Source organism: Cygnus olor, chromosome 15 (genome assembly GCF_009769625.2).
Source record: "Cygnus olor isolate bCygOlo1 chromosome 15, bCygOlo1.pri.v2, whole genome shotgun sequence".
In the NCBI taxonomy this organism is placed as follows: domain Eukaryota; kingdom Metazoa; phylum Chordata; class Aves; order Anseriformes; family Anatidae; genus Cygnus; species Cygnus olor.
The window spans coordinates 8859025-8884779 of NC_049183.1; the positions used below are offsets into that span (position 1 = coordinate 8859025).

The 25755-nt window shown below is 46.9% G+C and overlaps 1 long non-coding RNA gene across 12 annotated transcripts in view; it reads right to left on the reverse strand.

Moving 5' to 3' along the window:
- LOC121078487 overlaps positions 1-25755 on the reverse strand; it is a 157248-nt gene that overhangs the window by 10545 nt on the left and 120948 nt on the right. For 8 of the 12 annotated variants that reach the window (XR_005824601.1, XR_005824594.1, XR_005824602.1 and 5 more), the window contains 4 exons: positions 8798-8904; positions 7932-8118; positions 4221-5820; positions 1237-1453 (listed from right to left, as the gene is read on the reverse strand). This is a non-coding gene — a long non-coding RNA (uncharacterized LOC121078487). The remainder of the gene's footprint in view (positions 1-1236; positions 1454-4220; positions 5821-7931; positions 8119-8797; positions 8905-25755) is intronic. The other 4 variants (XR_005824597.1, XR_005824595.1, XR_005824600.1 and 1 more) reach the window with 4 other exon arrangements.

Below are 25755 nucleotides of genomic sequence, written 5' to 3' on the forward strand. Positions count from 1 at the left end.
GTAGGATTTTGCTGCCAGCCAAGGCACCTCCAATCTCCTGATCTTCTGCAGTACAACTTCGTAAAAAAATCATGCTCTGAAATGCCCTTCCATAAGACAGCCTGTTTAAAAGAATGCTTTTTTAAATGCCCCCCCCCCCCCAATTCCCTTTTTAAAGCTCTTTATTCTGATTTAGTCCTTTTCTCTGCAGAGCCCACACATCCATAGGCACTGCCACCTCCCGTCCCTCTCTCAGGGTGCCAGCACTCGGCTGCTCCCTGAATCTGAGCTGCATCACGGTCCTTTCCTCCTACATGGAGAAGTGCCGAATTAATTTGCTCAATCATTTAATTAATTAGCATAAATTACACTGGTTTCAATACGAGAAGTCAGGAAATAGTAGCACAAACGTAATACTCTCTATTTAATTAAGCATGCCATAGAGTGTATGTGCTCATCAAAAGGAACTTAGTGCCGTGCAGCCAGTGAATGAAACGACACTGATTTGTACCAGCTTCCTCTCGATTCAGCCTCAAAAGCAAAAAGGCTTTTTTCCCCCTTTCCTTTTTTTTTCTTTTTTCCCTGCTTTCAACTGGCCTTGAAGATGTTATAAAACAAACCAAGACATCCCAGCAGGAGCCTAGCACAGCAGCAACGCCATGGTTTTATTTTTAGTCCCACTCTCCGGCTGGCGCACCGCAGCTCGTGCATGACGTGCGTCACGCAGGGCTGGAGGAACGTAACGGTGGCACTGCCGGAATTGAGCCCAGAATCCCCGACCCCTCCATCCTCCTGCCGGTTACAGGCAGATCGTGAGGCTGCCTGCACCAGGATGGGGCAGCGGGACACGTGCTCCTGAGCTCCCAGAGGGTGTTTTCTTCAGGAGAAACCCTTAAAACACCGATGTTTGGAGTGCTGCCTGCCTCGCTCTGCTCCATGCCTGTGCATCTGACCCCTGGGCATGGAAAATGAAAAGTGATGGTCTGTTGGACACGTAGCAGCATGTTTACCCTTAAAATGGGGGTGGCTGCAGAGCTCAGCCAGGAGCCAGCCTCACTGCCAGGAGCCTTGCAGCCCCCATGGCCCTTCCCTGCGCACCACCACTGCATGGGGCTGCTTAATTATAACAAACAGGACGGGCTGAGAAAGTGAAGCAGTGATTTATTCTGCAGCTCTTCCATTTTGGTACCTGAGCATCCCAGTGCACAGATGTGAAATGCGGCACTGCAAGCCTGCTGTGCGCTGTAAGTAATTAACCTCAAAACACAAGCAGTTCACATTAGAGGAACACTTGGAGGACTTGAGAATTTCTTTTTCTCTGCTCCAGTCTGGGTAAAAGCTGTGACTAACAGCGACACTGCAGCTCTCACACAAGCAGGCTGCTCTCTGTCTGTTTGCCTGATGTTTCAGCAAGACTGCAGCCCGCCCTCTTCTTCCTTTGCTCACTCTAATTTAGGACTTGTGGTGTTTTGAGCTGAATCAACAACAAAAATACTGTTTATTTAAAATATAGTGAAATAAGCCCCAAAACTGTTGTGAAAAGAGAAAATGAACCTGTCCCTTTTCCATATATATTACATTGCAGTGTAGTTTGTATCCCCTGCCAATAAGAACTGCACGTTTGCTGGCATGGCTCTGCAGAAACCTGAGCACTGTCCAGCAGCTATTCCATGGAAAACCACAATTATTAAAAAAAAAAAAAAAAAAAAAGCAGCACCCTGTGCTCTGCTGGCCCTTTTGTTCCATTTCTGACTGATTTTAATATTAATTTACGAGCAGCAGCCCTCTTTGCAGGTGGTTTTCTCCCCACAATTAGCCCTGTACATTACACTACCACCAGTTACATCGTGTTACATCGCAGGGTGACTCCTGCCGAAGCCCCGACCTGAGCGCCGCAGCTTGGCCCTGCAGCACCCCCTGCCTCTGGCCCACCTCCAGAACTAGTCCTTCACACCCACATAGGTTTAAAAAACTCTTTTTCTGGCTGATTGATACAAATCCTCTAAAACTTTGGGTTTTAGAAACTTTGGGAAGGGAAGGTTTTAAAAGAAGGGAAGGGAAGGGAAGGGAAGGGAAGGGAAGGGAAGGGAAGGGAAGGGAAGGGAAGGGAAGGGAAGGGAAGGGAAGGGAAGGGAAGGGAAGGGAAGGGAAGGGAAGGGAAGGGAAGGGAAGGGAAGGGAAGGGAAGGGAAGGGAAGGGAAGGGAAGGGAAGGGAAGGGAAGGGAAGGGAAGGGAAGGGAAGGGAAGGGAAGGGAAGGGAAGGGAAGGGAAGGGAAGGGAAGGGAAGGGAAGGGAGGGCTTCAGCATTAAGGCTTGATGGTTGTCTCAGTAGAAATGACTTTACTGAGCATCAGCTAATCCATGGAAAAAATGTAATCTCACGGTTCTGCCATGCATTACCAGCTGCTCTTGGCCCGTTCCCTGATCTTTTCCCCCTAATCAGAGGGGGGAAAATCTCTGTTTTCTAACTGAGAGAGTACTCTGCTGAGTAAAGGCAGGTTTTTCGATTCATATCTTGCCTTTCACAAAATGACTGCCTGAAGGAAGACCAAATGGCAGTAAAAATGAAGTGTAACATGTTGCATCTCCCTGTTTCTTCAGAGGTAACAAAATGCTCTTTACTATAAAAGCCATTTTCATTAGCTGAGCGTTCATCTAATATTAATGGCCCACCCTGGAGAATTGTGAGTGTGGCTGAATAAGAAGCACCGAGCTCAGACGTTTGTGCACGTGCAGAGCCCTCCTGATGTCACCCCACGTGGTTACCAAGTCTTCTTGCGTGGGGCCAACGCTTTAAGGCCCAGGCACTGAGCACTGAAATGCGTCTCACCTGTCGCTTAAATAGGTGTCTGGCTTTTTTTTTTATAGGCAGCTCCCTCTAATTTGGATCTGAACTTTAAGATTTAGATGAGGGGACACAGGTGAAAGGTTTTGCAGTCCCAACCAATTGTAGGTCACCGTCTGGCGCCTCCAGCTGCTCACTGATTTCCAGCAATGTTCAGTGCTGCGTTTATATGCTGACAAATGTGCAATTTAACAAACATCTTGCAAATGCAAGCTCATGTAGCGGTTCCCTCATGCACAACATGTACTACAGCACTGCATCTCCCCCGCTGTCCCCGCAGGCACCAGCGCTCATTTAGCTGGGTATAAATGAGACATTACAAAACTGACATTACTTATGAAGCTGCTGAAAGGTGATGTGTGGGTTTACACATGGCCGTTTCACCGGGTTTGTCCTTTCCTCTTCCTGGTCTTGCACTTCGAGCCCCATTCCTCTGCTAACGCCCCAGGAGCTTTCTCAAGGCCCTTAATTTAAGGGCTTGGGGGTGCCAAGCCCACAGCCCTCCTTGCCACCAGCCTGTGGCTGACCTGCAGCTTGCAGAGCGCCGGCAGTTCATCCTTTCTCATTTGCTCCAAGAGCTGCAACAGCCCTGCTGCCTCTCCTGGCTGCAGCCTGTTACACAAATATTGAAGATCCAATTAGGTTGCCCAAGCACCCGGCGTATTTTGTGTTTTTTTCCCCCACAATGGCTGTTGTTAGCACGGTGCAGCCAGCAGCTGCCCTCCCACAGCTCCTTTCGTGGGCTTTTTGTATGGACAGGAGGCTCCCCTGCTGTCCGCTGAGATCTGCATGGTGTGTTGGGTCCGACAGGAGACTCTGGCATAAAAACACACCTAATAAGATATAAACGACTGCTTTGCCAAGGAATTCTTATAGTCAATTGATCAGCTCCTCAGGAGATTGCAGTCATGCTATCCCAGTTTGCTATCCCAGTTTGCAGTTTCAGTCCCAAAAGTGCTTACATGAAGACACCGGTGGCTCCCAGTCCCAAAAGTGCTTACATGAAGACACCGGTGGCTCCCAGGCACTGCACGACAGGGGAGGGAAACCCACTGCTCTGTGGCAGGCTCCTGCTCGGCCATGCCTCCTCCGGAGGGGTCACTGAGAAGAGAGATGTTTGTGCCTGCCACAGGCTCAAGAGAGGCTTTGGTCCTGTACCAGAATAAGAAAGGGGCAGCTCATTTCTGCCTGAACACCACCCGCAGCTCCTGTTGGTGAGCGCTACATGCACCAGGCTGGGATGCAGCGAGCTGCCTCTTGCCCACGTTGGCACAGTGGTGGTGATGGTGGGCACCAGCAAGCAGCTCTGGTCCCATTGAGAAAGCGTGGCTGTGGTGCCAAGGAGAAATCAACGATTTGTAACCCTCAGCATCAGACCAGGCCGGGCTGTCCTCACCTCCACAGGTCAGCGGTGCTGCGTCTCCTGGGCTCTGCACGGTGTGAAGCAGAGGTCCTGGAGCCTACACAAACATCACAGCAGGCAGAGAAATAATACATTTCATGTCAGAGAAAAAATGGGCTCCTTTTCCAGGCTCATTCCCCGCCTTCTGCATCACTCCCCGCCTGTTTTCATAAGGCACAGGGGCTGTTTTTAAAAGCCGATGTGGTTTTATTAGTGACGAGGCCATAAACAAACACCCTGAACTCGCTGGTTCCCTGTGGGAAGAGCTTTGGTTCAGAACCTCTCCATTTATGGGCAGAGTCAAAAGTAAGGTCCCAAAGAGAAATGACATCTTTTACATTTTTTTTTTCCAGTAGCCACAGGGTTGGTTCCTGCTGGGGTGAGAGAATACAAGAGATCCAGAAGAGATGCCTCCTTGGAGCCCTGCTCTGTCCCAGGGCTCAGCCTCTTCCACGCACACACCAGGACTCCTGTACCCAGCATAAATCTGGCTTTTCCAAGCCCTGCATGGTCCCGAAGGCAGCCAAACACCCCCCCCCCCAAGATCAGCAGTGTCTATAGGGCTAGCAAAAAAGCTTTTGGGGGCTGCACAGAGCAGGAAAAATTGATTTTTTTCATGAGTTGCCGGTTGTGGTTATTTTTGTCCCCAAAATCAAACCTCAGGAGAGAACTTCTGCTGCCACACCTAATGACTGCCACTAGTGACTGCCACTGCCATGCCAGTCACCCCTGCCCACAGCAGAGCCTCTGTAGGCCGATGTGTTTGTAGAAAAACAGCACTGAATCCGTATATACGTAACGTTTTTGTTATTACAAAAATATTTTTGTCTGGAGAGAGAGGCACAAAAAGGAGTCCTATTTATTTTAATTCTTTCACTTTTGAATAAAAGGCATGGAAGAGACTCCAAAGAAATACCAACAATTTCCATTCCTCGGTGAATCCTAAAGCTTCCCTGTCCAGAGGAGCAGGACTTGGCTTGGAGCCACTTTGTAAGGAGTTAACCAACATTTAAAGGTTTGTTTGAAAAAAATCAAGCCCCCAAAACCCCAACAACTTCCATGGCTCAGTTTCCTCAAGCACTACTTAATTGCACGCTCTTCAGCAACCACACCTGACTTTCACATGCATTATGTGAAACCACAAAGAGCTGTGGCTTCTCCAGGCTGCACTTCGGTGGGGGGAAATAATACATAACACTTTCTTCCTGTAAGCTATTATCACGAAGCAAATGCATCTGCTTTCCCCACGACAAGGAGCAACGGTGCTCACAGTTGCATTTAGTCCTGCTTTGCCCAACACAGACAGATGTTGGGCAAAGCAAGACTAGATGGACAGATGGACAGATGGACAAAGGGACAGCTGGACAAAGGGCTTGCCAGCTAAGCCGCCCTCGAATCTGGGGTAATGTTTGTGTGTTTCTGCTGTACCTGCTATTATCGTTGTTTGGCTCCAGCACCTCTTTGCTCATTAGCCTTGGGACTACAACGGGAATGTCTTCCTTTTGCTATTCCCTTCAGATAAAACAGGCGAGATGGAGGCTTTTAGCCTTGCTGCTGGCTTTCAAAGTAAACTGTTTGGAATGTTGTTTAATTTCTGTTTCAAGGAAGGATAAAAGACAAAGAAAAAAAAAGTTTTAATCGCCATATGACAGAAATTAAAGTTTTTTTGATGCCAAACGGGAATTGTTGACTTTTTCTTTTTTCCCCTCCTTTTCTTTTGGGACCAGCTTAACCCACAGAAATGCCTTGTTCCTCCACTAAACCACTGAACTGAGAGATCAGTCACCTGTCAGGGTCCAGGTATAAATACAGCTGGAAACTCAACCCTCACTGCACACAGCTCTGTAACACTGAACATCTCCCAGCGAGTTTCACAGGTGTTCTTTATTTTCCCAAATACTCCCTATTTATGACCAAAAAGCTAACCCCTCCACTTCCTTAAACAACACTAGCTGTAACGCCTTAGAGCTTTTGTTTTATTCTAGGTAATTAAAAAGAAAAAGAAAAAGAGAAAAAAAAATAACCAGGAGCACAAATTCCCACCTACAGGCATCCTTCCTAGATTCCAGTGGGCAGCAGTATCTCAGCAGCTTATGGCCTGATTTGCTGCTGCTGGATGGTTCCTACCTCCTTGTGACGGGGAACGTATATATCCTTTACAGTGCAATAATACCCATCTGATAAAGCAATAAATAATGGGAGATTTAACAGTATGTGGCTTTTCTGTGTGCCCTGCAGGTTTATGCTTTGGTGCTAATATTTATGCCCTTGATTTATTGCCTTGATTTTCTGCCATTGTGAGGAACTCCCACTGCAGGAGGGTGAATCTCCCGTCCCAACCCCCCGTGCAGCTGCTGTCCGAGCACACTCCCTTGCAGGGATGCAGCGCGGAGCAGCAACGTGACACAAATACACCTTGATAACTACAACTGTATGCAAAACCCACCGCCAGCTCAGCGCCAGGAGGGAGCAAGATTAGTTGTACCGAACAAGGGATTCAAGCAGAGAAAGAACAGTAAATGATGTCTTTTATGGAGAGTGAAAGGTTTAGCAGTGTATCAGTTAGCAGGTTGGACTGATCTCCAGGATGGGGAAATGTCCCTAGAGAAAGAAATGGGGAAGCTAGGAGCAGCATTGCCATTAAATGGGCAGCAATTGCTTCTGCCACATGTGCACTGAGGGCTGATACGGAGTCAACCAACGACTGCTGCAGTGCACTAGGTAAGGCATAACCTGTATGCTCAGGCACCGAGCCTGAGCATACAATGTGCTTCACATCTGCATGGAAGGAGATGGACTTTGCTGTAAGGGTTTGACCAGCTAAATAAGCACAGTCATACATAAGGATGGCAGGAGAGAAGAAGAGAGCAGAAGTCATGAACTAAATGTACACAGATTTAAGTCAGGAGCCTTGGGCAAGCAGCTGTGGGCTGCTCTGCTGCCTCTTCTATTGGACATAAGGACCCCAAGAGCAATAGCCTCTCTTCCATGTCTGAACCTCCCTGCCAGGAGGTTTGCTCCATATGTATACCTTCCTTTGTCCCCATAAGGTACATATATCTATGTATATAGTGTGGGCAGTGTGGAATAAAGCCCTAGGCCAGAACAGGAAGCAAAGCAGCTTGCTGTGTGCCTGCCTTGGAGGAATGGGACCCCTAAAAGGCACATGATAAGTTCATTACCATATGCAAGAGCAAATCCAAATGCTTGCAGGCAATATTATTAAAAGCAGACCCTGGAACCTCACAAAAAAGCAAACACTAACCTGCTCCATGTGCTGCATAAATACAAACAGGCTTGCAAAGAAAGCCACCCCAACCTCAGAGCATGCAATCACTTCCTAAACTCCGCACAGATAAAGCCAAGTTTCCAGCACAAGGGCAACCTAACGCAGCTCCGGCTCCAACAAAATCATTTGACTCTTTCCATCGGCTATTTCCACAGAGAGGGAATTGTCTCAGCCTTCTTGAGCTCAGAAGCTGCACTGATGGCCATGTGAGAGCTGAGTTTTAGCAAAGAGGTGCTTGAAACGCGGGGCTCTGCAGCTACACACAGATGACTAATATCCACCAGGTGCCTGTGCATGCCAATGGCAGCTTTCCTGCTGAGCTACATGCCCAATTAGGACCCATAATTGCGCATAGATATTATCTAGGTTGCTGATGTCTTTGACCAGCTAAACGTCTCAGTACAAATGCGCACAACTCAGCCTGTGAGCAGCTCCACCGAGGCCCAGGTTAGTGTGTTTAAGGCCATCAGGATTTGTGCAGCTTGTTGCAAGCAACCCGGGAAAGAGAAGGGTTTATCTGTAAATTCAGCATGAGCTAGAGGTGAGTTATTGTGTACATACATCAGCATATAACACAAGTGTCTCCTTTCCAGTGCAGAGAACCTAAAAAGACAGATGCAGAGAAAAAAAAAGAATTCACAAAACATTTCCCTCAGAGGATACTGCAAAGCAAAGCCCCGCAAGACCCCTCCCAGCCCCAGACTGTTACACAAAAGGCATCACCAATGTATATTTCTGTATTTAGCAAGTTAGCAATACTTTTTTTGAGCAAATGGTGCCTGCAGAACACCAGCTCCCATGTGTGCACCCCTGGAAATTGTACCACAAACTGTGTATCGTGCTGACCTAGGAGCCAAGAGGTTGCATCCTCGGAGTACCTGAGTTACCTTAGTGTCAGAAAGGGGATTCAGAGTACAAATGAACCTGCTGTAACATGCACAGAAAGAGCACCAGGAAAACGGATGATGTTTTGTTTTTTCCCTCCTGATTCCATGTCTGGAGCAGGTGTAGCTCAAACTTTAATCTCAGGCAACTTCACTGAGGGTGCAAAGGCAGCTGGCAAGCCCCAGCACCTCTCCCAAGCCACGGAGAGCTGTACCCACAGCGCCCTGCTCAGCTAGCAAGGCACCCGAGGGACAGCACAGCCTGTCTGTCCTCCAGCCGCCTGCACCCTGCTGGGACACAGGCCACTCTTTGAGCCAAAATATTTGGCAAAGCACAGTAAGCAGCACGGCAGGCCAGGACGTGGCTTGGGCCACGAAGACAGGAACATATCACGTACCTTTTGCCTCCTAAATCCAGACATTGAGCAAAGACAGCTGAGTACAGACACTGGCTTTGCACTCTCGTACCCAGCTAACGGGTGTTTGCTTTTCACTCCCAACACACCTGTGGAAATATTGTCCAGCAGTTACCAGGGATTTTCATATTACTGTCACTGGTGACGATTTTCTGTGCAATACACAGTGGAAAAGACACACTGATGCCCTGAAAGCATGCTTTCCTCTGTCCTGTGGATAGCTTCTTTTGTTAACAATTTTCTTGAGATAACTGGGACAGCAAATTATTTTGAAATTGTTCTCAAAGGGATACAGATATTCCATTTTTTTGGCTGACAGCTTTAATTATTCAACCCTGCTGTAGCACCAGATGAAATATAATCATAGGAACAGGCTTCCAACACCACAAATAATAGCCAGTTGGGGGGATGGCATGTTAAAATCAACAGTGAAAAACAGCTTATACTCTCTGACCTCTGCCCAGCGAAATTCTACTGTTGCTATAGCCGCTCTTCTGGACAGAGCGATATTTCTGTTAGCAGAGTCACTTGTGAGAGAAAAGGACAACATTGCCTTTCCCTGAATCGCTCCTGTGGTTCCCAGTCATTGTTTTATCAGCGGACTGATCACTCATTTACAACACACACCTATTAAAAAAGGTAAACATTTCTGTGCCGCACTTGACGTACATTTCCCATGTGCTCCTGTGGAGAGGCCGTGGTTCACGCACAAGATGTGTGCTTCTGAAACATCCCTCCTTAAAGCCATCCCTCCAATGATTAGTGCTTTCCAGCTCATATTAGGGCCTTTCAGTTCAGGTTGAAGGGATTGCTCACAAGAGGCACCCCAGAGTGCCTGGTCTGATATGCAAAACCATCTAGATGATGATGAAAATCCGATTAAAGCTTCCTGCGGCACAGCTCCTTACACTGTGTTGTACTTTTTCCTGCAAGGATCACCATAAAGACATGAATTACAGCAGCACTACACAGTATTTGAGCAGTCTGGCAACCCCCTGAACTGTTTTTTGAAGGCTCCTCTGTTGGTGCCCGACCTGTTCTTTCCCCACATGCTGAGCCCTGGGACAGTGGCTTTCTCCAGAGCAAGCCTTGCTCCACCAGCCCAGCAGACACTGATGGTGACCCCTGAACACGTAGACAAGCTGAGTTTTGTAGTGGTGTCTCAGGCCCTCCAGCTCTGCCTCCATCCCACCCGAAACCACAAATCACATCTGTACTTGCAGGGACATTTTACCACCAAACATAAAACTGACATTTCTTTTTTATCATTTATGGGAGCTTAAGAAAAATAAAACTTCCACTTTCTTGCTTTTGGGATGAAGCTTTTCAAGCCATCTAAGCCTTTCTGATGGGTTTATTACTTAAAACATGTGTTGGGAGGCAGAAAATCCTGCCCAGAGCCTTGGGCGCTGCACCCAGGAGGACCGAAACCCTCCGAAATGACCCCAAAGTTCAGAAGTGAGCCATGGTGAGGAAGTACCTCAAAGCCCAAATGTGAGTGGAAAATGTCACTAAGTGCTTCTAAAACCTTGCTGAAATGGGGTACAAGAGACACTGTGAAAGGACTTTTGTCTGGGTATAACCAGTGAGGTCGAGGAGCACCAGGCTGGTTGGAAGGAGAAGGGCATCAACATGACTGACAGCAATGTGGGGCTTTATGGCATCCGAGCCATTCCCCACCTTGTACATAAATACTTCTTTAAGTGATTTTCAGTAAGGGAGCAGCTAAATGGCCAGGCTGGAAAATAATTAAAAGCTAAGGAAAAATGGAAAGAAGAACGTGGTGAGGAACAGGACCTCGCCAACTCCGTTTGTTGAAGTGTTCCGTCTGGTTCCTGTCTGGCAAAAGTCAGAAACACTGGCTGGGAAATTCACTTAGTTAAGAAGAGAAGGAAGAGTAAGAGTAAGTAATTAAGGTTCACATTATCCTTTGAGTCTAGCATCTACTTAAATTAGCTCATTTGATCTCTACTTTCTCCTCTAATCTGAGTAGTTCTGAAAGCATTATTACAGGACCCAGGTCTCTGTTCTGCTTTACCTCTTGGCCCTCCTGTTTATCCAATTAATTTCTTTGCTATGTATTTTACATTCCTTTGTCTGCATTTACTAGGTCCCCTCCAAGCACTGTCTGATCTTTCTGCCTGTGTTCTCAGCTTCCTTCCCGCACAATGCATTTGGGTTTGGGCTTGTATATTTTTAGTAGAGGAATTTCCAAGGCTTTTCTTAAGACTGCTCAACCCTGTTTTGGTTATTTGAAAGCAAGGCAGTTTTCATTTTGCAGGTGCTGAAGGTCACCAGTGTAAGGGTTCAAAAGAGCAGCACCCTTGGGCTCTGCACTGAAAATCCTTTTTGTTCACCATCCTACTGCTTTCTGTGCACTTGGGAAAGAAGCAGTCCTACAAGCCAGATGTACTCTCAATGTTAAAACAAGACCCACTGGATTTTATTAGCAATTTTCTACTTTGTTAGCAATTTCACACTGCTTATTAACATTTGTTTTTTTTATATATTGTTATCACCAATCATGAAAGGCTAATCCTATTAGCACTTTCCGTATTGTATTACAGAAAACAAACAAGAACAGCACAGTTATTCCTCCCTGTGCCATTCCCATGTACTTACAGACCGCGTTCTCCTCACTGTCCACTCACAGCCAGCGCTGCCCAAGAGGCCAAGGCATGGCTGGTGGGAAGATGCCACACCAAACATGCTCCAATGTGCAAAAACCAGAGAGGAGCTCTTTGCAGGCAGAGCAGAGTGATGCTCTTTCATGTACAGGAGCGTCCTGTTGAATCTAATCAGAAGTGATGTGTTTCCTGGTAGCATTTTTTCTTCCTCCAGTTACAAAACAATTTAATAGAAATCCTTTTGTTATCAGTTTTAGTATTTTTTCAATATTGCCAACAGTCAATACCATCCTGCTTCAGTTTCATTTTTAACTGAAACTTCAAATAGATTAATTTTAGTGAAATCACTAATGAAATATCTATTCTAAAATCTATCCTAATTGATTCATCCCCCACTAAATACTGTAAAACATTTTCTGCAAGAGACATTCATGCGTGCAGATGCATCTACAAAATACACTGAGTGCAGTATTTAAAATGGAAGCATAATATTCTTGTTCATTATGAGCAGGCGAATGTATGTTTTGGATATATATCCTAAACTCATCTTTTCCTTTTTTTCCCTTGTCACCCTGGAGTTCATTACAGGGTAAGAAGCAGTAGCAGCAAGAGATGTCAGCGGTAACGTTCCCGGGAGGTGCACTATGCTGCTCGGGACAAGAGCTGCCTGTGCTGCTCGTACTGCCCTGAGCCCTGTGCTAGTAAAGGAGTACGTGATACTGAAATGTCAGAAGACATATATATAACGTGCTGCAGAATCTCACAAAAAAAGGGCCCAAATGTTTGTCCTCCACAGCAGGGTGAGTTTTCACCTTGCTGGTGCATTTGCATTCACAACGTTTTTTAGGCTTCATAATCCTGTTTTTGCTTTCACATCTGGGACCACATTAGCCTGACTTCCATTTAATCCAGGGACTATCAAGAGAAAGAGAGAGGGGTACATCTTCTGCGTAGTGGCTGTGAAATTACCCTTATCCTTTGATATATTAAAATTGAAGTGCTGTAAATTTCTGTTGTCATGGAGATATTTTCCATGCCACGCCATGATTGGCTGTCTGAATTCACTTTCCTTTGGGTTTTCCAGCCTAATTAACTGTTATATTTTTTTGCTGGTAGAGAGGAAAAACCCACATGAACGGTTTTTGGTCTGTGATTGCATCCCTTACAGAGCAGACTTCATTTTCAAATACTACTAAAGGCAAAATGCACCAGCTTGGCTTGTATTTATAGAGCAGAACTTCTGGTGGGCGGGAGGGGAACGCAGTAACACTCACGAAGGAGTCAAGCGTTATCGGGTCTGAGTGCACAGTTGGTATTTATACCTATAACGTAAAGCAGCAAAACCCTGGTTAGGCCTACATGCTGCGTGCTACAAGGGCAGGGCATGACGGCGATGCGTGCGGTGAGGCCGTAACCGCAGGTGAGCAGGGCTGCAGGCAGAGCAGGCAGCAGAAGCCAACCGGGGCTCACCGTGACCCTGGTGCATGGCACCCAGCCGCGGCACGGGGATCCCAAAAGACACATGCAAACAGTTCATCTGGGGCCAGGCAACAGAGGAGCACCTCTGGGCAAGGTCTAAAGCAGGCCAGTACCAATTACGTAAAGAAGCGCTGTGTTTACTCATGCCCGTATTTTCCTTCCCCCTGTGTCGCTGGATTCTCCAGACTCTACTTCGGAGCCTAGGGATGAGCTGTCGGATTCAGAGAGTGGGCAATCCCACTTATTTTGGTTATATCCCCGTGCAATTTCAGCTTACTGGTATGCTTCCAAGTGTCAAATACAACAAGTTAAACACCCATGTTATCAGATGCTGTTTGAAGAGAATGACTGGGGTACAGGTTCATCCATACCCAATCCCCAGTGATTAGGTTGATAACAAATTCAAAGCTAATTTATCTGCTCCTCCAAGGTCTGCAATATGGACAGGCCTTGAGATCAGCTTCCCGTATGTTTCTCAAATTAAAGCGTCTTTGATGTACTTCCCTTCCTGCCTTTGAACATTTGGAGTCCACTGGTAACGAACTGAATGCTTTGGTACTAAATAGACTCCCTTCTCCTTCCCCCCAAGAGGATTAGCATCAGGTCTTAATTTACTAATGGACTACAGACATCCATTAACTTAGCAATTAATTCAGTGCTAAAGTGCCTGTACGATGGAAACACGCTGAGTGCACCGGGAAAAACATTACATGTGACGTCTTCCCAGTGAGCATCACAGGGCTAGGGTAGAAAAGACAATTTAACAAAGAAATAGCGCATTTATTCCTCGTCTGCAGCTCTGTGTCTAATTACAGCATTTGACAACAATCCTACACTCGATTTTGAATTTTTGGATGAGCGTCCAGCTTTTTCCGTCTTTCAGAAATCAAGCGCAGCGCCAGCTCACGCCAGCACAAACAGCGGCAGCTCCCTCTGAGCTTGGCAGAGCGCTGCCAGCAGTGGGGCAGGGTGCTGGCTCCCGTCCCAGCTGGCGAGCTGCACCGCCGCGCCAGGAGCCTCGAGTCAACGTGAGCAGCTACAGCACCTCGCAGCAGCAGCGCGGGTGATTTCATGCACACCTCACCCTACCAGCACCGTACGTCCGCGTTGTCCAAAAGCAGTCTGTCCTGCAGCTCTGGGGCCAGCAGCGTGTTTCTTTGCTCCCTCTAGACCTGCCTTCATGGGTGCTGGGCAAGGAGATGGTCCTGAGCGCTTGGGAAGATGAACTCCGCTTCTGCAAACCCCACCAGTGCTCTTACAAAGTGAAGCTGGGTATTCAGCACGCTGGCATGCAGCTGCTTTGTTGGTGTTTGTAAAAGACAGGACGGGTGTTCCTCGTGTTTCAGATCCCCTCTGCTGATTGAAATTAGCTGTCCTTCTGAAAATAATTGCTGCCAGTGGCGATTATTACAATTAAAATGTTTACTAATGGTCTGCAATGCCCAGACTAAACTAGGCACCGTGTGCCAGGTCACAGATGAACTTAATTAGAGATTATTTAGAAGCACGTCTTGGTTCATAAATTAAGCACCTTTCCAGCTCTGTTCATTTGTATGGTATCCATTGCATTCAGATGAGAAAGACAAAAGAGTAACAGAGCAGTTTGCGCTTACAGCTGCTCAAAGCACCGTGAAGCTGATCAGGAAACATTTTTTTAAATGCTAGATTACCTATTTTAGGAATGCACCAGCCAATTTAAATAAACACACCAAATTAATGAAGCATAACAATTACGTGAGTTCAGGGCTAGCTAACATGAGCCTTCCAATGAATTTCATGTGGCAGAGTTTAATTTGGATGGAGAAGCTGGGCTGCAGAGGATACTGCAACCTTGAAACAACCTGCACCAAGTTACTGTTGCTGGGTTTGTGGGTGCTGTTGATACACATACATGTGGCTTTTATCATTGCTTGTGCTTTGACCCAAGGGCAAGAATACACCAGATTACCAATAAACTGACTGTTTTTACCTGGTGAAATGTTGCAGACAGTGAGTACATACTGTGGTTTGATTATTAAGTATCAATAGGATAATGATTTCATGCTGCATTATCAGCATGAACGGGATGATGTGGGTGCTCAGGTCCCAGTGTTCCTGGTGATGCTCATCAGTGACTGCTCAAGTAGAGTGAAGGAATTACCGAGCTAGGGATACAAGCAACCCTGTTGACTGTTTATTGTGTACCTAAGGCAACATCCGTTGTGTTACGCCCTCCTTGGTCTCAGTCTTGATCGCAAGATGACGCTCCAGATGTGTAAATAGCTCATCTGCAAGAGGGAAAAGGTTTCCTGAGCTATGTTTTTGTTCATCCAGTGCCAGCTGAACAGCTTGGCTGCCTCCAAGCCAAACCGAGCGTGTCCTGGTGTGCTCCCAGCATAAATCCTTCGTGAACATCTTCACCTCCAAGCCCAGGCTTCCTTTTAAAAACAGGGACAGGAGTTGCACATGGTGTGGGTTTGTAGGTACGCAGAAGAGGTGCAAATGCACCCTTTGGGTGGGGATGGAGAATTTTTGTTACTGTGGTCTTGGCATCATGAGCATTGTTTGTTAACATTCAGATATGGCCTCAGGCTTCAGACAAGGCATTGCAGAGGGGCTATGTATGCTGTTTGCTTCTCAGGAGGAGGCTCTGGGACGTGGTGCTGTGCTCCTTCACCTTGCTGCCTGTGGCACCTCTTCTGGGAGAGCCTCCCTGGCCATAGCACTGCCTGCTATTGTAGCCTGCACGAGCATCCCCAGCGCTAGCAAGTCGCCCTCACCTCCTATTTATCAACCACTGAGTGCCATCCGACAGCAGGGGACTTCGTGCCCCTCCACTTTCATGCTCCGCTCTAAGAAAATGAGCTCAGATCCCAAGCACGTTTGACTTCAAAGCTCTTGTGATCCGCTGGTGACATACATACGTTAGAGTGGCAATCCACGTGTCGGTCAGAGCTAATAGTGGGGCTCTGCACACAGCATTCTCTCTGGCAGGAGCCAGTGTAGTATCAATATGCATGTGAGGGGTGAGTGTGTTTGGTACAGATGTGTTTACACAAGACGGGCTCAGGCAGGGACTTAGTGTTCTAGGTGGGAGCATTTGGGATAACCTCAGAGCTGGTGCTACGCAGATGTGTTATCCATAAACAGAGGTGGAATAAGGTCTTCTACTGCTTTCCTTGCCCACGTCTGCTTCTGGATCATGCCTTCAGATAGTTTTTAGAAGTTAAAATAAACATTAAAGGCGTCAGAAGCATTTTGAAAGCTGGTATCTTGGCACTTCTCTCTAATTCTGCCACTGCATCAACAAAGATGGGGTTTTTTCAAAGCGCTGCTTCTTCAGTTGGAAAGAATGGATCAAAGGAGACCAGAGCTGACTGATGCCTATAAATATCCTACTTAAACTCACCACAAACAGAAAGGAGCTGCATGTCGCTGGGAGCTGCATTCACTCCTAATGCTACCAACAGCCCAGACGGACTGGCACGGAGCGGGGCAAGGAAATTTCCCCTGAGGCTCTTGCTTCTCTGGTTTTAACGGGCTATTCTGGCACACTTTATTGGGTACCTAGTAAATAATTTTTAAGAGGTTTTATACAGGCATGAGCCAGCTACACTCAGGACTATAACTGCTTTTTTTTTTTTGTTCCAATCAATCGTCCATAAAGCTGTGAGCCGATGTTTACCTTCTTAACACACTTATCTGGTATTAATGGGGCAGGGGATAGAGGAAATTAAAAGCCCAGAGAAGATGATGCTACTGTGATAGACAAAAAGGAGCCTTTTCGTACTTTTTAAAATTCATTCTCAGTTGAGTGGGAAGTGACTAGTCTAAAGAGGAATGTGAGACACTCCCCGAGACACTTGGGTGGCTGTCGCTATATGCAGACAGCTTACCCACTGGAGTGATGCACACAGTGCACCACCAGTCTCTACGTATGCAAAAAGGCATTGCACGTGGTACCAGCAAACAAACACGTGTCCTCGACCTCAGCTGTTTGTCTGAGGGCACACAACCACATGTGAGCTCCGGTCCCAAGAAGAAATGCCCCAAAACACCCATAAACACAGCCCCATGTCCTGTGACCTGCAGCTCCCCCCAGCCCACAGCACTTCATCACCCCACCACCTGCAGAAGTCAGTAAAGTCACTTTCCTTTGGCTTTGCTCCCTGTTTAACAATATATCGCTTTTAAACCTTGAGCCTCAAAGGCCAAAATTCCCCCCAAAACATCCAGAATTGCTTTCAAACACCACTGCTGTGTCGTTGGGTAAAACCAATGGTGTGATGCGGACCGCAGCACGAAGGGCAGCAGGATGCTGCTCTATGGGGCTCCTAACCCTCACAGATCCGCTTCACAGCCTGCCCCCTGCGAACCGCGTGTATCAGTCGTAAGTCAGAAGCAGAAAACCTGTGAAGTTTAAAAAATCTCCCCCAAAAGCTTTTCCCAGTCTTCAAGGCCAAGGAAAACAAACCAGCCTCACAGCATGCAGCGGGGAAGGGAATGGAGACCAAAAAAAGACCTCTTAATTAGAGCAAAATTCAATAAGCCGTAGGCTTGTTTTAAAATGAAAATGCTACCACGTTTTTGCAGTGGTGACCTTACTTTCTGCCTTGAGGATTAATACAAAGCACAGAAGCATTTGCAGCCGAAGTTTTCAGTGCAACTGCCTGAGAGCATGCGAAGTTTGGAAGATAACGGCTTTCTGGGTCAGGCTGGCGGTTTCTCACTGAGGTTTTGACTAATTTTCTTCCATTTTCTTTAACTGCCTAGCTCTGCATGGCTCACCACGCTCATCTCAGCACCCAGCCACATGGCTCCCAAATGTTCTATAAACATCAGTCACATCCCACAGCTCCCCATGGGGACAGCACCAACTTTGCTCCCGCCCGGGTGCGACACTGAAGCTGCAAGCAGAGAGCAGAGCCAGGACTAAATCAGATTTAAATCAGACACTTGTTTCTCTTCAGACCCACTTGCTGTGTACAACAGTAGCTAATTTCAATACACCTGAGCTGAGTATAATTAGCTGAGTATATGAGAGATTATTCAATTTATTATGTAAATGAGATAATGATTTTCCTATGGGTTTGCAAAACATAGCAGGATGAGAAGGTGCTAATCTGCACTTCCAGCTCTCACCTGCCACCCCAATATTAATACAACATCTTAATATATTAGATGCTATATAAACATTATATTAACATTTGTATTAAAGCAATATGAATACTAATCTTATTTGCCCCCGGCACTCACCCAACCATATGCCTGCCTCCTCCCTGAGAGCCCGTTTGTCCCCACGATGTGCCCATGGGCACGGTGTGCACATCATCAAAGCACCCGAGGTGCCTGTGTGAGCTGTGATACCAGAATTTCCCCCGCCTCTCTGCAGCCCCATTCTGCTCAAATTGACAGAGTTGTCCAAAAATCCTACTCCCTCGCACTGGGCTATGTTTTAATGATCACACAGCAATGATGAAAGCTTTCTTGTCCAGCATCGCTCAGCATGCTCCGCTCTGCCATTTGTCTATGGGGCCCTTCTCCTGCCAGCATTTAACGGTGTTCTGCATAAAGAGCTTTGTGGTACCTTGAGCACGAAAGGTGTTATTTACAGCACATTCCTACACTAGTTGACTAGGCGTGCACACATGTGGATTAGGCTGCACTGTACCGGAGCTGGAGCAAAAATGATGCAGAAAACTGGAACAGAGGATGAGCATCTCCAAGCTTGCACCACTGCGAAACACAGCCACTCGGAGCATCCCTGAAAAGTCACCCAAGGACCTTCTTGTGGTGGCAGAAAAACAAAGCTTTGGTGCAAGAAAAAAAAATAAAGCTCAAAACCCATGACAATATTACAGAAGCAGGTGAGCAGACCTGAAGCTGTTCCTGGAGCTTGCTTTTTATTGTCCATAAGGCTCTATTTGAAGGGAAGGTCAGAGATGGTGTTTTCCCTCTCCAGTTTCTATTACGTGTTTTTCACATTTTTTCACATTTTTTCATGTGATAGTTTCTATGAGAACTGCACACCATCCAGCCACTAATAGAAAAACTCAGATAATGAAGAGTGCAGCTCATGATAAAAAATCTCCAAGAATGACCTAGCCCTAAATAGTAGTATTTTCTGCTTTAAAGTTCATGTTTGTATGAAAGTAAAAAAAAAAAAAGGCTGATCTGAGAAATTGTAACTTCACTACAAATCACAAGCCGTGAAATACTGTACCTCGAGGGTGAAAGTGGGACCATTTTTAACATAAGATAAGGAAGCCATGACTTTGTTTCACCTGCTCAGACATGTCTGTGTAGCAGAGCAGCCTGCTGTAATGACTCCTTATTTCAGCTGTCCATTTGTCACAGCAGGTTTTCTTCCTGGTTTGGCAGTGCAGAAAAAGACCAGGGCTGGAAACTTTAATTCTGTTATTTTTTCCTGCCTGTAATTTGCAGATTCTCATGTTTCCTGGTATTACATGAATCCCAGCAAAAGGATTTACACCTCACAGACTATGCAGGTTGCTTCTCCAGCTGAAGTGCAGAAGCCCTTTCTGCGGCTGACAGATGCCCAGGAGCTGTTCAGGCATTTTTGGAATGCTCCCCAGTTCAAGGACAGCACACAGCCTGCACTGGTGCCACTGACGTGGGAGAAGGCAGGAGGATAAAGCTTTTTACTAGGAATTGTTGTGAGTGCATCAGAGAACTGTGTCTGCCTCCCATTTGTACTGTGTGGCGTGTCGTCTCCGCCAGCTCTGTGAGATCTTTGCACGGAGCTTGCAGTTATGCACATGAGTAGACACAAGACATCTTCATTGCTGAAAAGGTCTCTTACATACCCAAACAAAAACCTGATGTTCAGAACTACTCAGACACACTCTGAATTGTTTCTGTGGCCTTCCAGAAAAAGGATGAGGAAGGTATAATTTGCTTTCTCCCACCCTACCATATCTGTATTCAGAAGAGAGTCTGTCTGCTACGTTCATTAAGGCTGGCTTCTGCGGTCCCTGGGCAGCTTTGCCAAAGCATTAAGTCCAGGCAGCAGAGCTATAGGTAGTAGAGGCCACGGGGGTCTCTACAACCAGTGTAGTCAAAGCTCCTCTCTCCGGAGGGACGTGTGCTTGTTCATCTTTTTTTCACCTTCTAGGAGAGCTGGAGCAGTAACATGCTCTCTACTGGTGGTCCAGAGGGAGCAAGGATGGAGAAGAAATAGTCTGAAAGAAACAGTCTGTAATTTTTAGAAGAAAATATGGGATTCGGGATCCCAGATCCTATTCACATCCTGTGGGATGCGGCTGCCCTGGATGCCTCTGGAAATCCTACTGCAGTACTCACCATCTCACAGCGCCCAAGCAGCCCCCACATCTCCTCTGGGCTGTGATGCTGTTTGTTACACCTTTTTTCAGTGCAAACCATTTTCAGATTCTCTTGGGGACAAGCGGGGTCCACCTTCTGTCTCAGCCCCTCTGCCAGAGTTCATTCTGAGGGTCACTGCCATTCCTCGCTACGCTGACACATTTTCCAAGCTGCTTAATTCAGGCTCCTGGTAACAAGTGGTTGCCTTACGAGCACGCTGGGACTCAGCACCGGGTGTTCACTTTCCCTGCACAGGAGCCTCAGCTGGCAGGCAGCGCGTGGCTGCAGGCGGGGGAGCTTCTACAAGCAGAGACAAAATGCTGCTGCTAGCTGGCACTACAAAGCCAGGCTCAGATGGCATGTCGTCCCTTGGAGGTACTGAGATGAAAAAACTAAGATGTGAAGAACTTAAATATTTCATCACAGACTTTGCTCCGTTTTGTTCTTCATTTACATTAGTAACACACACTTTTAGGCTGCAAAAACACAGTGTTCCATGGTTGTCGTCTTCTCGGCTCAGGATGACAAAGAGCACCTACCTACTTGCACCCTCTACATCCCAGAGGTAATGATAAGCATCACCTAAGTGTGTCTCCACAATGAATGACCACGTCTACAGAGCTTTGCCGCCAGTCATGGGCCACGTGCAGAAATACCATCCCGGGAACCAAAGGCAGGCTCTTCTGTAGGCTCAAAGGAGTGCAGCTCGTGTCCTGAAGGAGTACCTCCATGTGCTGCACTAGCAGGTGCTCTTTTCAGAGCATTGCATCCTCAGGGGAGGAAGGTGGCTGAAGGGCCAGAAAGGAAAGGGCAATGAAATCGGAGCTAATCACAGCAACTGGCAAAGGAGCTGCCTCAGAGAGGAACTGTTGTCTTTTGCAGAGGAAGGCTGGAAAAGAGGTAGAAATGTGAAAGAACAGCCAAGCTACTAATGAGGCAGGGAATAGCAACAGAATATAACAAAAGAGATAACTCCATAAAAAACTGAATCTCTCGTTTGAAATCAGTGCCTGAAGTAGCAGTTCAACAGTGCATTTACTCCACCTTTCTAAATGATCCTGGGGAAAGTACTTTGTTCCCAATCTGCTTTCCAAACTGCTGCGTACAAACATGGTTTCACAAGGCAACTAGCAGCACCTAGCTGAATGCTTCGCTAGTAGTGACTCCAACACCATGCTGGTGAGAACACCAAATAGCAAACCCCCTTTTGACAGCAGGAGACCCCGGAGGAGGGCTCCGTATCTCAGACTGCGGAGGACCATTCAAAAATTAATATCAGTTAATTATTCATGACCATTTTTAGTGCCTCACTGAAACCTCCCCGAGCTCTCCTCTGCTGCAGCAGTGGCTAAGAGCAGAGCTGGACACTGACAATATCAACTTGCCTTGAACAGGGGGCTGAAGGAGGTGACCTCCAGAGGTCCCTTTCAGCCTCTGCTATTTTCCGATTCTAGGAAAAATCAATTTGCTGTAACTGAAATCTAACTGTGAGAGCCAGGTTGCCAAATCCCAAAGAACTAAGAAGGGATTTTGGTTCCTAAGCCCCATGTGCTCTAACAGTTCTCTGACCATGTCTCAAAGGCCAGCGTAATTCCCTCTCTGCAGTGTACCCCTAGCGGTACCACACTGTTCAGGCGAACGGTCAGTAAACTCTGCTGCTCAGTGGGCAGGGACCAGCTGGAATGCTCGTATTGGTCTCTGTTAGTGCTGTGAGCGTGCTGCTAATTGCAGAAGTGATACAACCCGAAAGTGCTAATGGGAGATTGTTCTGGCTGCAAAGTGTCACTGTTTGATGAAATCATCTGCAGGAGGAGATGCCTCGATTAATTTTTCTAGCAGCTGTTTACAGCGCAGTCCAAGAAGGCCGGAGCCTTGTCCCAGTGGTCTGCAGTAACGGCAAGACCAAGGCAGCACCTTCGTAACCACCCCAAGTAACCAGCAGGTCCAGGGAGGGCTATGGAGGAATGTGGGCTGCAGGACGGGTGTCCCCGTCTCTGCTCACAGAACCTGGCTCTATGTCTTATGTGTAGCTGCCATTTCATTGTGCACACCCAATGTGGGTAGCCAAAGCTCGTGCTGTAGGACTTGGAAAGTGGAAAACTGAGCAGCTAAAGAGCTTAATGAGATCCCCAAGAGGGTATGGTGTCCTGGTGGGTCACCTTATGTGAACAGTCTGCTCAGACGGTGCCTGGACAGGGCTACAGCACTAAATAGTCCAGGACCCAGGCAAGGAAATGACTGTTTTCAAGGTAATTTTTATTTACCTCCTATATATTTTTGAATCTTCAGATTACACTGGGAAGATAGTTTACAGACCACAGTTTCTCTCCCCATTACCACATTCTACACTTAACGCTCACTGAGGAAAAAAATACCCACAGCAAAGCACCTCATGTAGCACATGCGTTGGGCATATACTGTACTGGAGAACATCCTGATGTTCTCATGAAGGTTTCCCGGTCAGTATGTGAGTCATTTTTTGCTGGTTTTTAGTTTTAAGGTAGCATGGCTTAATGTACAAGTAATAGTTGCTGTCTCCTGTGACTAATCACTGCCTGTGACTGCAACACGCACAGCAGCTGTCAACGTGTGCCGTGAAATAGGAATTGCTATTTCAATTCACTCAGTAGTCAACAGCTACTGACACCAGCAGGGTCAAGGAAGCACTGAGTGCAGAGCTGACCGAGAACGCTGACTGAATTGACTGAAGCTGGTAACATTGACTCAGATGTCCACACATTTGCAGAATTAATCCCGGTGTGCAATGGGCACCTTCAATTCCCATCAACTTCAAGTTGCGCAAAGGCATGGCAGCTCCTTCAGGGACAGGCTCAGAGCCTGGCTGAGCTGGGAACTTCTCGCCCCACCAAGGTGTTTCTGCTGCTCCTACCCAGTGAAGGAAGAACTGCATGGTTACAAATCTAGAACAGGTAAAAAAATTGCACCATGTAGTCCCCACAGCTGAACAAACACAACGTCTGCAGGAAAGCATCAGATCTCAGTGCTGAAAATGACTGGCACGGTGCATTTCTCCTGAAAAGGATTCCTGTTCTGCAGCAGACACTACAAGACCAGAAGTTCTGTGTGTAGAGACTGCCAAAACACTCTGTGTGCATACACGCAACCCTAACCATTAATGCCTTTTTAAGAACCTGGCACAAGGATGTCACAATAGGGTGAGCTACCAATTTCCATAATCCTAAATCACTTCTTCCACTGGGCTTTGCAGGAACGAAAGCTGCCCACAACTGGATAAAGGGTGACTGCACCCTTCATAAATATTGTCAGCAGAAATGTCACGAACTGATAGATTAATCTATCTGAATTTAAGAAGGATTAGTACAAACCTTTCTTCAGCCCGTTACCACACAAGTGTGAGCCCAACCTCTCTGGGTGCTCCAAGACATGCAGTTGGCTTTTGTTGCAGGCTTGCTCCCTGTCCCAGGAGCCACCCAGACCAGGGCCAAACCTCGCCCAGGTTCGCGATGGGTTTTGGGGCCAGAAGCAGATGTGCTGAATTACTGTGACAGCCTCATCTTGAGGGGTTTCCAGGCAGGCTGGAAGCAGAAAGCAGTGAAAATCTGGTGAGAATATCTGCCTACGTTGGAGTTTTCAGCCTCATGTTTGGAAAGCAAACGTGGTAAGATCATTTGGAAAAAACCTTAGAAATAATATGCATGACACTTTCTCTCCTTTCCCTCATACAAGTCCCGTAGCTTCCCTCATTTCAAATCCGCCTTTTGTTCCACTTTCTCATGGAGATGCTTTCCCTCCTGGCTCTCCTGAGCCCTTCCCACACAGTGTCCAAATTCACCACTCCCTCTGGATCCATCTCAATCTGGTTAGATCTGTTTTTTCCCCACATGGCACAGAACATTTCAAATGGCCCTTCCTCATCTTTTCATATTATCCCTCTCCCACTGTTTTCAAAACTCAGGCAAAACCCAAACTTTTACTATAATTTGAACTTTTCCAGTTTTCCCATTTCTATGTGTTTCGTGGCTCAGCTTAACCCATGGTTGTTTCAGTCCATTTGGACTGGACATGGCAACACTTGGATTTTCCCATAAAGGTTATCTGCCTTCTTTTAAAGCCACCTCTGGTAACAACCAGCAACATTAATAAAGTATTACTTATTTCATTTCTTACTGATCAGGACCTCATCAGCTCAAAACCTGAAAACAAATGCCACAAAGCTGTAACAAAATGATGGCAGAAATGCATCCAGAAAGAGCACAGCTCACGAAAATAAATTTTCAGTAGGGACAACCCAACAAATTCTGGAAAAATAAAAGACCATAAGACTACAGACAAGAAAAGAAATCTTAGACCTCCTTTTCTGATATTATGAGGTTATGAGTGAATTAACTTGGCACCATTTTCTGGAATGAGCAATGGGGCAGGCTGAAAAGGACTTCGCTGTGGTCTCTTGGCATGAACACTAAACTCTCAGCAGATGAACCAGAAAAATAGAGGGTGGGGGTGGTGTCTCATAGACCATGAAGAAAAATATCTGACCACTTCTTATTTCTGTTCAGCGCCACGTAGACAAGATGCATCACACAGACACCTCCTGGGACAGTGATACGCCCTGCTGAACTCACTGGGTTTACACCACGAGCTGGCTCAGCCTTCCTTTTGCCCTGTGGAAAGATGAGGCTGACCAAAGCTCTCCAACCCAGCTGTCTCCTCACCAGTAATAGAAAGTGCAGACAGCCAGCGTGAGTCATTTACGAGGCTGATGTAACAGTCTGGAATAGTCCCAGGCTTTTCCCGAGTGAGGCCTAAGAATCCCCGCAGCAGTGAGTGCTTCCATGGCATCGCTCTCGAGTTGTTCTTGGAGGGACACGAAAGGTTCAAGCTAGACAGGAAAGTCTGTTAGAGCTGAAACTGGTTGTGTATGGGACACCTTTGGGGACTGCTGGGCTTTCCATGGCCCCAGCATCAGACCGTGAGCAGGCAGTAAGTGCTAACCTGCTACCTGGGCTGAATGAGATGAGAAGGCGAGGAGGACACATGGCAGCTGCCTGTGCTGCTGAGTGCTTGCAGTGCCCCAGCACCTACTGAAAGCGAGGAGGAGGTGTGCTGGGCCAGCCGTGGCTGGGTGCTCTCATGTTTTCAAGAGTTTTGTTCCTGTAGGAGAAAACCTGTTGTAGCTGGTGCTGGGCTCACGCCCATGGAGGCAGCCAGCCCAGCGAGGGTCACCACCCAAAGAGGAGAGAAAACAGAAGGTCAGGGCAGGTAAGGGGAAAACTGCAAAGAATCAAGAAGGTGAAGGATTAACTAACATGATAGCAAGTGTCTGCACCATAGAAACAGCTTAAGTACTGTCTATTGGTTTTGTTTGTTTGTTTGTTTGTTTGTTGTGGAAAGCAAGCCAAAAAGTTTGAACAGGCCTGAGAAAACAATTGCTTGCATGAGGCACATCATTTTTGGAGACACACACCATCAGTCCCTGGAGGACCAGGCAACACCCAGGCGTTCCTGTGCAAATTGAAATCATATTTCATG